This window comes from Geotrypetes seraphini, chromosome 7, assembly GCF_902459505.1.
Source record: "Geotrypetes seraphini chromosome 7, aGeoSer1.1, whole genome shotgun sequence".
NCBI lineage: Eukaryota > Metazoa > Chordata > Amphibia > Gymnophiona > Dermophiidae > Geotrypetes > Geotrypetes seraphini.
In genome coordinates, this window is record NC_047090.1 from 116,192,273 (window position 1) to 116,205,335 (window position 13,063).

General features: G+C 45.8%; 1 protein-coding gene across 3 annotated transcripts in view; it reads left to right on the forward strand.

The window, feature by feature from the left end:
* The first annotated feature begins 363 nt into the window (after positions 1-363).
* The window catches only part of SNAP23 (synaptosome associated protein 23), a 60,563-nt gene continuing 47,863 nt past the window's right edge, over positions 364-13,063 (forward strand). The window contains exon 1 of one of the 3 annotated variants that reach the window (XM_033951691.1): positions 364-514. The gene's annotated coding sequence lies outside the window, so the exon portion shown is untranslated. Of the gene's footprint in view, positions 519-614; positions 757-13,063 lie in introns of those variants that run through there. The other 2 variants (XM_033951692.1, XM_033951693.1) reach the window with 2 other exon arrangements.

Genomic DNA, 13,063 nt, shown 5'->3' on the forward strand with positions numbered 1-13,063 from the left:
CCATTGCTCCATCCTGTTTATGGCTTCTGAAGCCTTGGGAATAGTTTCCGAGATAGAGTCAGCAAATGGGATTATAATCGTGAAGTCATCTGCATAACTGAATAGTTTTATCCCCAGCTGAGTTAATTGCAAGCTCAATATAGAACCGGCGTGAATTAAACAATAAAAGAAATAAAAAGATAACTGCTGGAGCTTTATCAATATTTACCCATCCCAATGTGCAACAAGTCCTAGGAGTCCTCCCTTGAATATTTCATCACAGCCTCACTTGGCCTCTGCCTGATCTACAAGCACCTGGGTTGGCGACCTCCACGTGCAACATCTGGCTGCCTGCAGATGGAGGGACGCCTTGCGCATGCGCCAGTAGACCAGGTGACCTCTGACGCTACTGGTCTGTGTATGTGTCGGTATGAGCCTGGCTACATCGGTCCGGGTAGACAGCAAGTGCGGCTGCGCCGAGTTGTCTGCGAGAGGAGAGAGCAAGTACAGTACTTGGACTGCCTGAGAAGCCCTGGTAGGTAGGTGGTTTCCGACTCCGAGGGGCTTGTACGCTTCCACGGGAACCCCGAAAATCCTGCTCCCGTGCAGCTCTCCACAAAGTTCCAACTTGTCTTTGAGAGCGCCCGTGGCTTTCCTCCCCCGGCGTCTCGATTTGCAGGAAACAGAAAGTTGCGTCAGAGGAGGGCGGGAAGTTGTGCCAAAAGGGACGGAGCACCGGAGAAGGAAAGCTGCAGAAATGTTGGTGGACAGCCTCTGGTATGGCTTTCATGGTTGGGGTAGTTTGAGGGAGAGATGGCAAACGACCGGGAGGGGAAATCAGTCCCCGAATGCTTGTGAGGAGGGGCGCTCTGCGTGAAGAGTGTGAGGGCAGCTTGAATGCGTGTGACTTGGTGTATTTGAAATGGTGACAGCTATTCTGACGTCTTACTAAGAACCAAATTGTCAGAATATGTTTAGTGGGCAATGTTAATGTAGTAAATGCACTTTTTTTTTAATTTTAAAAAAGGCATCTTTACACATGCAAACTTCATTCATCGGTTAATGAAGGTTTTTCAGACTCAAAACGCTTATGTGATAGGACTTTTCCTTAAAGCTGATAAACTGAAAAATAGATTGAAACTTTCATTGCTTTTATTTGGAGCCAAGGTCTTGGTTTTATGCATAAAAAGATGTTTATTTTGCTAGAGGTGGAAGTGCCCTTTGCAAATAGTTCTTATAAAGAGTACTGAGATTAATAGAAACCTTTCTAGCCTATTTCACAAAGCTAAAAAATAATTTTTGTCCTTATAAAATGCTAGCACAAATCCTGAGGAAAGTACGCCTAGACTGGAGGTGTAAACTTTACACCTGCTCCAGAGCTGGTTCCACACAAAACAGGAGTGTGATGGTATTGACTTTATTACTTAAATAGAAGTAAACCAATTTATTCCTGTGGGTAAAACACTTTAAGTATTTAAGAGTCCGTGAGGAAGATTCTCAAAACTTGTCGGTAAAATCTGGCAAACTGATGTAGTGGGAGCAATTTTTATTTTACCAGCATTTTTAAGAGCATGCAAATTATATGCACGCTATTTGTGTGGAGAATCGCCAGTAAAGAGCAGGAAGAACTGTGCCTGGCACTTGCTCAGAAGAGCAATCGCTAAACACAAAGCTGCTCTCCCTGCCTTGGTCAACTGAGCTGCAAGGCTCCCTGAGTCCTGCTGGCTCAGCTGATTAACTGGCAAATAGGGAGAGCAGTAGAAAGAAAAGTTCAGCCTCGCCTGTTGCTTCCTGGACCACTCCCCCCAACGCTCTGTACAAGATTGGCAGGAAGGATGCCTACTCCCTTCTGCTGTCAACCACCCTGGTCACCCCTGCCCCCGACACCCTTGGCAGGAGGGAATCCCTCTCCATTGGCCAACCCTGACACCTCCGACAAGTTTCAGACACCTGTGGCAGGAGGGATGTCCTCTCACGCCATCGGCCATCCCCCGACACTTGCCAAATTCCCATTGCTGCGCCTCAAACACCTGGCCCAATCAGAACCTTAGGTCCTTCCCTGGTACATCCCAGGATGCACCAGGAAGAGGAAGGCCTGCCATTTTGAAGAGTAGGCATCCCTCTGGCCGGCCTTCCTCCTAAAAGTACAGGGGTATGGAGGGGGAAGGTAACGGGGGTACAGGAGATGGTTGTTGGGGGGGATGGGGCGAGGAACCCTGGCAGTGGGAGGGAGAGGGCATCCCTCCGCTGATTTTCCATTTGAAGTTTTTTTAAATTTTTTTTTTAATTTGCCAAGGAGGGGAGAGGGTCCTGAGCTGTCAAGCCTTACCTTCCTGTCAGTGCCTGAGCTAAACAGTGCTCAGGCACTGACCGGAAAGTAAGGCTACGAAAGCTCAGACCCTGCTGGAAATTTTTGCCCGCAAATGTGGCACAACGAGATTAGGGAATCACCTGGTGATAATAGAGAAGTTGCCCTGAGTACTCCTTTAAATATTAATGAGCTCCAGCTGATTTAGCAACCACCATTAAAGGCACAATAAATTTTGAGAATCTTCATCTGTGTGTATATAATGTCCTATACTTTCTAATAAATGTAAATTCTGAAAAATTTTTAAAGCTTTACAAAAAAAATGAGTACAAGTTATTACTTCAGAGAGAGTAAGAAAAAGGGGATTCTCATATTTATCTAGAGTTACCAACTCTTCCATATTTTCCTGGAACTCCCATATTAGTGTTAAATATTTGGATTCTGCTGGCTCCCATATTGATCTACTATTTCTTCCTTGAACCCGCTGGAAGGGGAGGATGTGGAGAGCAGTCAGACCCATTTCAGGGGGACTTTTTTCATCAGGAAACCATTCTTCACAAAACAGTGAAAACAAGTGAGGTGATTACATTTGCAGATGATATAACACATGAGGATGGTGGAAAATTGCATGAAGACTGGGCATTCAAATGGCAGATGAAAATTAATGTAGACAAATGCAAAATGATACACATTGGGAAGAATAATTCAAATCATAGTTACTAGGGTCCACCTTAGAAGTCAACACCTAAGAAAAGCATATGGGTGTCAATGTAGATAATACACTGAACACTTCTGCCCAGTGTGTGGCTGGGGCCAAAAAAGCAATCAAGATGCTAGAAATTATTAGGAAGAGGATTGATTGTAAATAAGACAAAGAATATTATAATGCCTCTGTATTGTTCCATGGTGCAACCTCATCTTAAGTACTGAATATTTTGGTAACGCATCATAAAAGTCCTTCTTAACTTCCAACCATTTCTTAGGAGTGCAATAAAAGAAAATCCAACAACAAGAATTTTCCAAAACTTCATTGAAGTTTCAGACATCAATTCCAAAACCATTATTGCTCACATTCCAAGAGCTAATTTATAAATTCTTTGTGGCCTGTCTTCTTCCTGGATAGTTGTTTTCGGCCCCTCTTTGGCCTCTGGCCCTCTCCTGCCTCCTGTTTCAGACCACTGGGGGAGGTGCCTGTCTTCAGCTGCTTGGATGGAGGGAGGGGAGGGAAGGGAAGAAGAAAGAAGGAGACCCTGGCAAACGAGTTATCAGAAGACAACCAGAGCCTGGGACTACAACATAATTTAAATAATGACCAGACGACAAAAGGTAGAAAAAATGATTTTATTTTCTGTTTTGTAATTACAATATGTCAGATTTGAAATTCCTGCCAGAGCTGGTGTTAGACAGGGAGGGAAGAGAGGTCAGGGTACAGAGCCTGACAGGGAGGTAGGACAGGATACAGAGCCTGGCTGGGAGTGAGGGGGCTAGGTGCAGTGCCTGGTATATATTAGTACAGAATTTGGTTCAGAATGGTTTTTTTCTTGTTTTCCTCCTCTAAATCTAGGGTGCGTCTTATGGAACAAAAAATATGGTAAGTCTTTAAATTTCCCTTAAATTTGTCATATCTGGCTTAATAGCATTAGGACGAGAGGGAATTGTAAGAAATGGCTGTTTGGATGGATGGAAGGGTTCTCAGTGGTGTATATAGAAAAGATTAGCAAGGAACCAAGGAAGATTAGAGTGAAAAACTTGACAGACAATAGAAATATATTTTAAAAGGAATATAATAGGCTACAGGAAGCCAGTGTAACAGTCATACCTCCTTTCTTTCCAAATAATAACTTATTGTTGTATTCTGAATGAGTTAGTCCTAGTTTGTTTATAAACGATTTTGACTACTATCTCTTCTGGTCCATCTTCAAAATTACAAGAATAGAATGTTATAGTTTACTGTGAATTGGTAACTAGATAAAATGTAGGAAACAAACATTTGTTTTCTCAGTAAGATCTGTACTGGCATTGTCAGCACTTCGCTTAAACATTAATGATCTGAAAAAACAAGCATGAAATTTGAAGAGGCCAGAAAAAAATTCAAAGTACCGGTAACTAAAACAGCAGACTTTGCACTTCATCTTCTATTTTAGATGTCTGTTCTTCAGACTGACAAGACCCTTCTGTAGTTTCTCAAAGTGACAAACACAGTTTATTCTTTTCCTAATGCTGGGGACTTCTAAGTGATTTGGTTTGACTATTGTAATACTGGGCTTGTTAGACCTTTTTGTTCTGACCCATCATGACATTCTTATGAATCTTACCTGCCATCTGAATTGTTTGGGAAAAATAAATTGCCAGGGTCTCCATATATTGGATTCTTTTGGTAAGAGTAAGGTAGAGAAAATTTCTAAGCCCTCTTCATTTTGAGAAAGCACATAGTGATGATAGCAGCAAGCACAAAGATTTCTAAAAGTGAAAATTTCAGGTCAACAATAGTGCCAGTAAGTAAAAAGTTGTCAGGATGCTTTTTGATTGAAGTAGGACTGGGTAAAATGTATGTTGAGATCAGGGTGTGGATGGGTGCAGAGTGAAGGCTTTCTTTGAGTATAATAATTTAAAGACTGGCTCTACACATCCATTCTCTTCCCCTCTCCTTTTTTTATTTTCAGGAAAGTGCTCAGTAATCCTTTCATAAAGGTGTAGGGAGGAGGAGTTATTGTGTATTTAGTACAAAAATAGTAACTTTCTATTACAAGAATCATCTTGACACACTTGAAAAATCAGGGAAGTAAATTTTTTTTAGAGCATTTTGGATCAGCGTGTTCTTGTAAAACAAAATAAATATTATCGCTAGCTTTGGTTCCTAAAGTACGTATTTATTTATTCAAATTTCTATACTATTCTCCTAGAAAAGCTCAGAACGGTTTTACATGAGTTTATTCAGGTACTGAAGCATTTTTCCCTGTCTGACCCGGTGGGCTCACAATCTATCTAGTGTACCTGGGGCAGTTGTAATTGTTGTGAAAATAACTTCATCAAACTTTTGTTTGGCCTTTAGATTGGAATGAGGTTATATCATCAGTATCTTCATGTTCCCACAATCTGTTGTTGTTGGAAAAGTATTATGTTGTCACAAAGATTATATATAGAAGACAATAAATTGTATTATCTAGGGTCTGCTGTAATGTCAGGCCATGAAGGTTTGTTACAGTGCACTACATCCCCTGTTTACACATAGTTCTTATCTCTAAGTCAGTGTATTTCAAACTGTGTGCCTCCTGAGATTCCAAGTGTGCCGCGGCACATTGAGGAGGAAGAGAGGCACCTACCTGCTGACTTCCCTATGCGGTTCAGCGCCAATGCTGCCCAATTCACTGAAGGCCTGCATGTTTCCCCCTTCTCTCTAGCATCCTCCGGCTCCCCCCCCCCCCACCCTCCAGCCTCCTGGTCTCACCTTTAAAGCTAATTACAGCAGCCTGCAGAGGATCACCAGTTGGCAAAATGATTTTATTTTCAATATAGTGATTGAAATGTGTCAGTTTTGAGAATTTATATCTGCTGTGTATATTTTGCGTATTATGAAAAATGAATAAGAAAAAATTGCATTACAATTAGTAAATGGGCAGGGATCTGGGACAGAGCTTGGGTAAGCCTAGGGAGGTCTGTGGTTGGGGTACTCAGTTGATATTTGTTAGATTTAGGGGGTACTTAGCTTGTTGTTGAGAAACACTGCTGTAGGCAATCAGCCAGCACCAGTCCCTCTCCTCTCTGACCCTCTTCCCTGCTGGCACCCCCTACTGGCATTTCAGAGCCCATCTGGAGGGCCTCTGCACATGCACGGACGTCGGTGTGATGTCCGTGCACTTCTGGGTGCCTCAAGCCATGGCCACTACCTTTAGTGTGCCTCGGCTCGAGAAAGTTTAAGAGACACTGTTGTAGACAATAAAATGTTGCTTTCAACAGAATGGTTCATATATGTTTAGAAACTGGGACCCAACATGGTCCGTATTTCGAAAAACACTTCTTCCTCAGGGGTCCTGTGGTAAAATATGTGTATGTGATAGCTATTGGCAAAACAGGGCTACTATTGAGTCTGGCTGATAGACTACATTTTGGACTGCTTCCTTGCAATAGAGCATTTTTTTTTTTGAGATGGGATTTGTCCTGCTGTACTTCTGTGTGGAAGAACATTGTTTTCAGTCTGTGTAGTGTGATAGTTTTGTGGTTGGTAGAGGTTTTTTTTTTGAGACCAATGACCGTATTATAAGTCCCTATTTGCACGATTTAATGTGCTTTATGTTAGGGGGATAATTTTCTGAGGTCTCTTTCTCCACGATTTTGAATGATTGTATTCTTTCCATAGAGGTCATTGATTATATATATATATTGGTTGGATATTCTATTACTATAGATATAGTTTAGTTCTTTAGTTTTTAATAATCCATGTTTTTTAAACCCCCAAAAAAAGTTTTTATAAAGTAAACCACTTTGGTACTAAAGCGGTATATCAAACCATAATAAACTCAAAACTTTTGATGTTTAATATTTTATACATCATTCATATCGTATGCTATGAGTGCAGGTGCTGTATATCTTGGAGGAGAGGAAGACATCTTGAAGTGGAGCTTAGCGAGTAAAATGTTACTACCATTAGATTATTGGGGTCAATCATGAATTGATAATGAATGTGACTTGGGAAAACTAGATGGCTCTTGGAGGTCTTACTGAATCATTTCTATGTTACTGTGTCCAGATGTGTGTTTTATTACATGGTCTGTAGGCAGAGATCTTTATTTCCATTTTGTGAATTCAGTATCCTGGGGAACAGATTCTTCTCTTTTTGCTTAAGGGCATTGTGCTGTGTTGTCTTCCCCTTCTCAGCATTCATAGATCCTTGCTAGCTGTATAAAGTAGTAAATATTATTTGTGTAAGTCGCATCTTTGTCCTGTTCTGTGGATGCATAAGTGTGGGATAACATCCTACTCCTCAGTATCCTGATGAATATGGCACTTCATTCAGAATAGTGGTTTGATTTGGAGAGTTATTTTGTTGGGCCATATAGTCCACACTACAAAGTATGCAGTATGGTTGTAGGTAGGATCCAAAGAGATATTGCAGGTTGGGGCAAGAGAAGAGATAAAAACTGGAAAGGGGAATTGAGAGGGATAACGTACTCATAGTGGGGGATGGGGTGGGGGTTAGGAAATACTTGTGCTTGTGCTATTTCCTTTAAGAGCACATGAATATATGTGCATGCTTCTTTTCTATCCATATTTTGGATGTTTTTTCCCCTAAAAAGGATGTTGCACATAGCTGGCCATAGTTGTCCATTACACTGTTTATTTTAGAACAGGCTCTCTTGTTGAATCCCGTTCCACCATAGTAAGGAAATTTCAGATGTCCTGACTTGGATGTCTGATTTCCAATTTCAACTCCTTTCTAAAATGTTGCTTCATAAAGGCACTGCACAGCTTTGGAAAAATATTTAATCGAGCATCAACCCAGATATAACAGATGTTAAAGGACAACTGACAAGAAGCAATCGGTCCTACATGAATTAAAAATCTGTTTCCTGTTAAAGCTGCATTCATTTCAATCTAACTATATCTGTCTCTCTCTACTTGGGTCACCTTCTGACTTGAAACATGGGTTTCTAAAAATCTCTTGGCAAATTGATACAAGATCCTCAATATGTCGTGTTGGATAAAAACTTGTATTGAAAAATCTTGCACTATAACTATGACTAATTTAATCTGTAAAATGTATATTATGGATAGATCCATAGTACGTGTAGAGTTAGGATAAAAACTTGTACTATAACTATTGCAAATTGTAACCTGTTAACTGTATTTTGTGTATGTTGACCTGTAACCCATCCTGGGCTCTTTGGGGAGGACAGGATAGAAAACAAATTGAATAATAAATATTCTAGTAGTTTATTTGCAATTCCGCTGCATCCCTATTAATTAGCTATCTGAGCAGGAGAGTCCCGGTTTCCTTTAAGCCTGGTTCTGTTATAAAAACTGATGGGCGCTTTATTGAGTTAATGCATTAACACTGTTCCAAGGGATCTGCTTCAGAGATTTCAAATGTTTTAGCAATCTTTTTTTCATTTTTAGAGAGTAATGAATATCCACTATGTTAGTTTTTGAGATTGGACAGTGATATATGCTGTCTAGAATCACTCTGGACCCTTAACTATCTAACACGGGCCTTAATCGATTCAGAAACAAATTGTCTAGAAAAAAATCTGAAATCCATTAGTGAGGGAAGTCCTAAACCAACTGAACACAGGCAGTGTGCTTTTCACTGGGAATACTTTTTCATCTATGTTTTCCGTAACGTTTCATTCATGTGCTGTAAACTTTCATTTCCTTCCTGAGATGAGTCATGTGTCCTTGAATGTATGAACACTGTTATTTCCAAAAACAATGCAAACAGATTGGTTAAACAGTTTGGCTGCTTATATTTCTTCCCACCTTGTAAGGAAATATTTGTTTGGTTTTTTTTTAAGACGGCATGAAAGTCTAAACTTATTCAGGCACCTGAAGCAACCTGATACAAAATTTGGTAAAGCACACTAAAGTTTAAAAACCCTTAAAAACAGAGAATGACTGGCTTCCTCTTGGTTATATTGGAGGCAGTTGTATAGCCTAATTGGAACTTATCCTAGAAAGGAAAGGAGTTGCCTATTTCCTTTATGGAATAGCAGTATGACTGGGTATACATTTATATATGTTAGGCATGAGCTTCTACACTTGCCATAGCACTGTAACAAATACTTGTGCCTAGGTTCCAGAAAACTGGGCACCCTTCCCATACTTTGCCCATGTGTATGCCCATTTGCAAATTATATGCTAAGATTTCTGTGTAGGTATAGAATAGCGCATAACTGGATTTTCTTGTACAATCCTACTTTATTCCAGGACCAGTGGGTTATTTCCGTCTACATGCCAGGACTTTGTAGGATGTCTCAAATTTCAGAGACTTAAACCCCTCATACCTCATCACTGTCACTGGTTCTGAAATCACCAATCTTTCTTCCTACAAGCCAGACTGTAGGAGCTTATCTTTTCTGCTTGTGTTTTAATTTCATGTAATTTTAGCCTTTGCGTTCGCGGTTTTCGCCCTTGTGCTGCGGAGGTTCCCTGTAGGGAACAACTCCAACTGCGGTAGATTGCAGACCTTTGGGAAAAGTCTGTTATCCCAGGACAAGCAGGCATGATATTCTCACACATGGGTGACGTCATCTACGGAGCCCCAGCGCGGACAGCTTTTTAAGCAAACTTGCTAGAAGTTTCAAGTTTGCACACTGCACCACGCATGTGCTAGCCTTCTCGCCACTAGAGGGCGCATCCCCACCTCGTGGTCCTCAGTTCATTTTCATCCGCGGAGCCAGAAGCCCTGTGGATAATTTGTGCTCGTATTGCCTTCTGTCGCCGCGGCTGTGTGTGAAATTTCGACGCGGTCGCTGCGTTATTTGTGTTTTCTTTCTTTGTTTTCTCCTTTTTTCAAAAAAAAAAAAAAAAAATTAACTTTTCCGTGTGCTCCGGGGGCTCCCGGTAGCCGTGGCCGAGGAACCTCGTTTGTTCCCGGCCTTGATTTGGGCCCATGTCCCGGCCCGTAACGGGATTTAAGAAGTGTGGTAGGTGTGATAGGCTTTTGTCCATCACTGACCCTCACAGGTGCTGCCTGAGGTGTTTGGGGCCCCATCACCTGACAGCATCGTGCCCTAAGTGTGCCACCTTCCAAAAACGGGCCCTTACTCATCGCAAGGCCCGTATGGCGGATCTCTTTGCCGTCGATGCCACAATGGGGAAGGCCTCGAGCTCGGCTTCGGCCCCGGCCTCGACCTCGGCCTCGACTTCGGACCCCTCGGCTACCCCGAAGCAGGTTGCCTCGCAGAAGCAAGCCCCGGGTAAGTCTCCACTTCCTTCCTCAGTTTCATCTACCAGGAAGCCATCCTCGGGCTCTTCGTCGGCGGGACAGTCGACCTCGGCCCAGCCCAAAGTATCGAAGGGGTTAGCCCCGAGGGAATACTCGAAACCGAGGTCGCCCTCTGCGGAGCGTCCCCAGGTGTTGCCTCCGGGTCTCACGATCCCGGCTTTCCAGGAATTGCTTCGCGCTTTAATTTCCTCGGAGCTCTCCGGGGCCATTGAGACTTTGCAGCAGGCTTCGGCCTCGACTTCGGTCTCTGCGGCCCCGCAGTTGGCGACCTCGGCCTCGGGCACCGGCCTTTCAGCGGCCGAAGCTCCCTCGGCCTCGACCTCGACGCTTCCCTCGGACCCGACCTCGATGACACAGCCTGAGGTCAGTGTGCGGCCCCGAGACAAGCAGCGCCGGGTACGCCGGATCTCCTCGTCCTCGTCCCCGAGGTCTTCACGGGGTTCATCGCCCTCGAGCAAGCCTCGGGCGAAGCACCGCCTTAAAAAGGCCAAGCGGGCTCGAGCCTCGCCTCTGAGGAGTCGTCGCTCGACCCCGCCCGAGACCGGAGCTTTGCGTGTCGAGGAACTCCGCCTCGACAACCCCGATCTTTTACGGTCCCCGATCCGGGAGAGTTCCCGTGCCTCCTCACCGAGGCGGAAGGGACGGGCCTCCATACCCCGTACCCCGGGGGGTTCCCCACGGGGGTCTCTTCGGCGGACTGTGTCCCCGACTCCTTCGAGGTCACGGGATCGTGCCTCTTGGGGTTCGGGGTCCGGGGGACAGTTCGGGTATTCTCGCCAGGCCTCTCCCTTCGGCTCCGTTGAGAAGTCTCGGTCACCCTCCCCGCCTGCACGGACATCTTCTTTTTCAAAGTTTGTCCATGACATGGCGAAGGCTTTGGGGGTGGACCTGTCGGCAGGGTCACACTATACCAAAGAATTTTTGGAGGAACAGGATTCTCCTGCCCCTCGGCGGGAATCCCCCTGCCTCCCGCTTAACAAGGTCCTCCTTCAAACCTTGCTGCGGAACCTTGAGACCCCTCTTACAGTGGCGGTAGTGCCCACCAAGATGGAATCCAAATACCGGACTCTTCCCCCTAAGGGGTTTGACAAGGGGCAACTCTCCCATCAGTCGCTCTTGGTAGAGTCGGCTCTTAAGCGCTCGCAGCCTTCTAGAGTCTCGGCTGCTGTCCCCCCGGGGAGAGAGGGTCGGACCCTAGATAAATTCGGCCGTCGTCTGTACGCGAATTCCCAGATGGCCACAAGGGTCCTCAACTATGCTTTCGCCTACTCTTCCTACCTCAGGTCCATGGTCAAGGATCTGCCGGATTTTCAGGGGGTGATCCCGGAGTCACACAGGGATAAATTTGCCACTTTTGCGTCGAACCTGTCCCAGCTCAGATTCTATCTGTTTCATGCGGTATATGACGCCTTTGAGCTTGCCTCGAGGGTCTCGGCTTGTGCGGTAGCCATGCGCCGGCTGGCGTGGCTACGGACCCTCGAGATGGACCCCAACCTGCAGGAGCGATTGGCCAATCTACCCTGCGTCGGGTCGGAGTTGTTCGACGACTCCCTGGATGCGGCTACCAAGAGGCTTTCTGAGCAAGAGCGCTCTCTGGCGTCTCTGGTTCGTCCAAAGCCTAAGCTGTCGGCTCAGAGGCCTTTTAAACAGCCCCCTAGGCGGTATCCTCAAAAATCAACGCCGGCCTTTTCGAGGCCTCCACCCCGTCGCCCTACCCAACAGGGTAGAGGGGGGCCCGCCAAGCCCGCTACGCAGGGGGCGTCCAAGTCGGCGCCGTCCTTTTGACGGGATGAGCGGCCGGGGGCTGGCCCCCGCCGCGAGGTCGCCCAACCCCCTCCCCATCGGGGGTCGGCTCACGGCTTTTGCCAGGGCTTGGTCTGGGATTACGTCAGACGCATGGGTGCTCCGGACCGTCTCAGAGGGCTATTCGTTAAACTTCTCCAGGCAGCCTACAGACATGCCCCCCGGGGCATGCCCGTCCAATCGAAGCCAGTTGACCCTTCTCCGAGAGGAAGCCAGGGCCTTGTTGAGCCTTCGGGCGGTCGAAAGGGTGCCTCTCGATCAGCGGGGCCGGGGATTTTATTCCCGTTACTTTTTGGTCCCGAAGAAGACCGGGGACTTGCGCCCCATTTTGGACCTCCGGAAGCTCAACAAGTTCCTGGTCAGGGAGAAGTTCCATATGTTATCGCTTCCGATTCTATATCCTCTGTTGGACGAGGGGGACTGGATGTGCTCCCTCGATTTGAAGGAAGCGTACACCCATGTTCCGGTGCATCCCGACTTTCGGAAGTTTTTAAGATTTCAGGTCGGGGACTTGCACCTGCAGTACCGTGTACTACCCTTCGGTCTGGCTTCGTCCCCTCGGGTATTCACGAAATGCATGGTGGTGGTCGCGGCTGCTCTGCGTTCCCGGGGGTTGCAGGTCTTTCCCTATCTGGACGATTGGCTGATCAAGGCCCCGACAAGGGAAGGAGTTATTTCAGCGACCCAACAGACTATCACGCTTCTTCAGGGTCTAGGGTTCGAGGTGAACTTTCCCAAGTCTCACTTGCAGCCGACTCAATCCCTCCAGTTTATAGGGGCCGTGCTGGACACTGTTCTCCTCCGTGCCTTCCTTCCTTCTCCACGACTGGAGGCCCTGCTTCGCCTGGGCCGGCAGGTTTCGCAACTGCAGGTAGTGTCGGCTCAACGCATGATGGTGCTTTTGGGGCACATGGCGTCGACGGTCCAAGTGACCCCATTTGCTCGGTTGCACCTGAGGATTCCTCAGTGGACCTTGGCCTCGCAAGGCGTCAGGACCGCGACCCGCTATCTCGACGTTTGACTGTGACTCC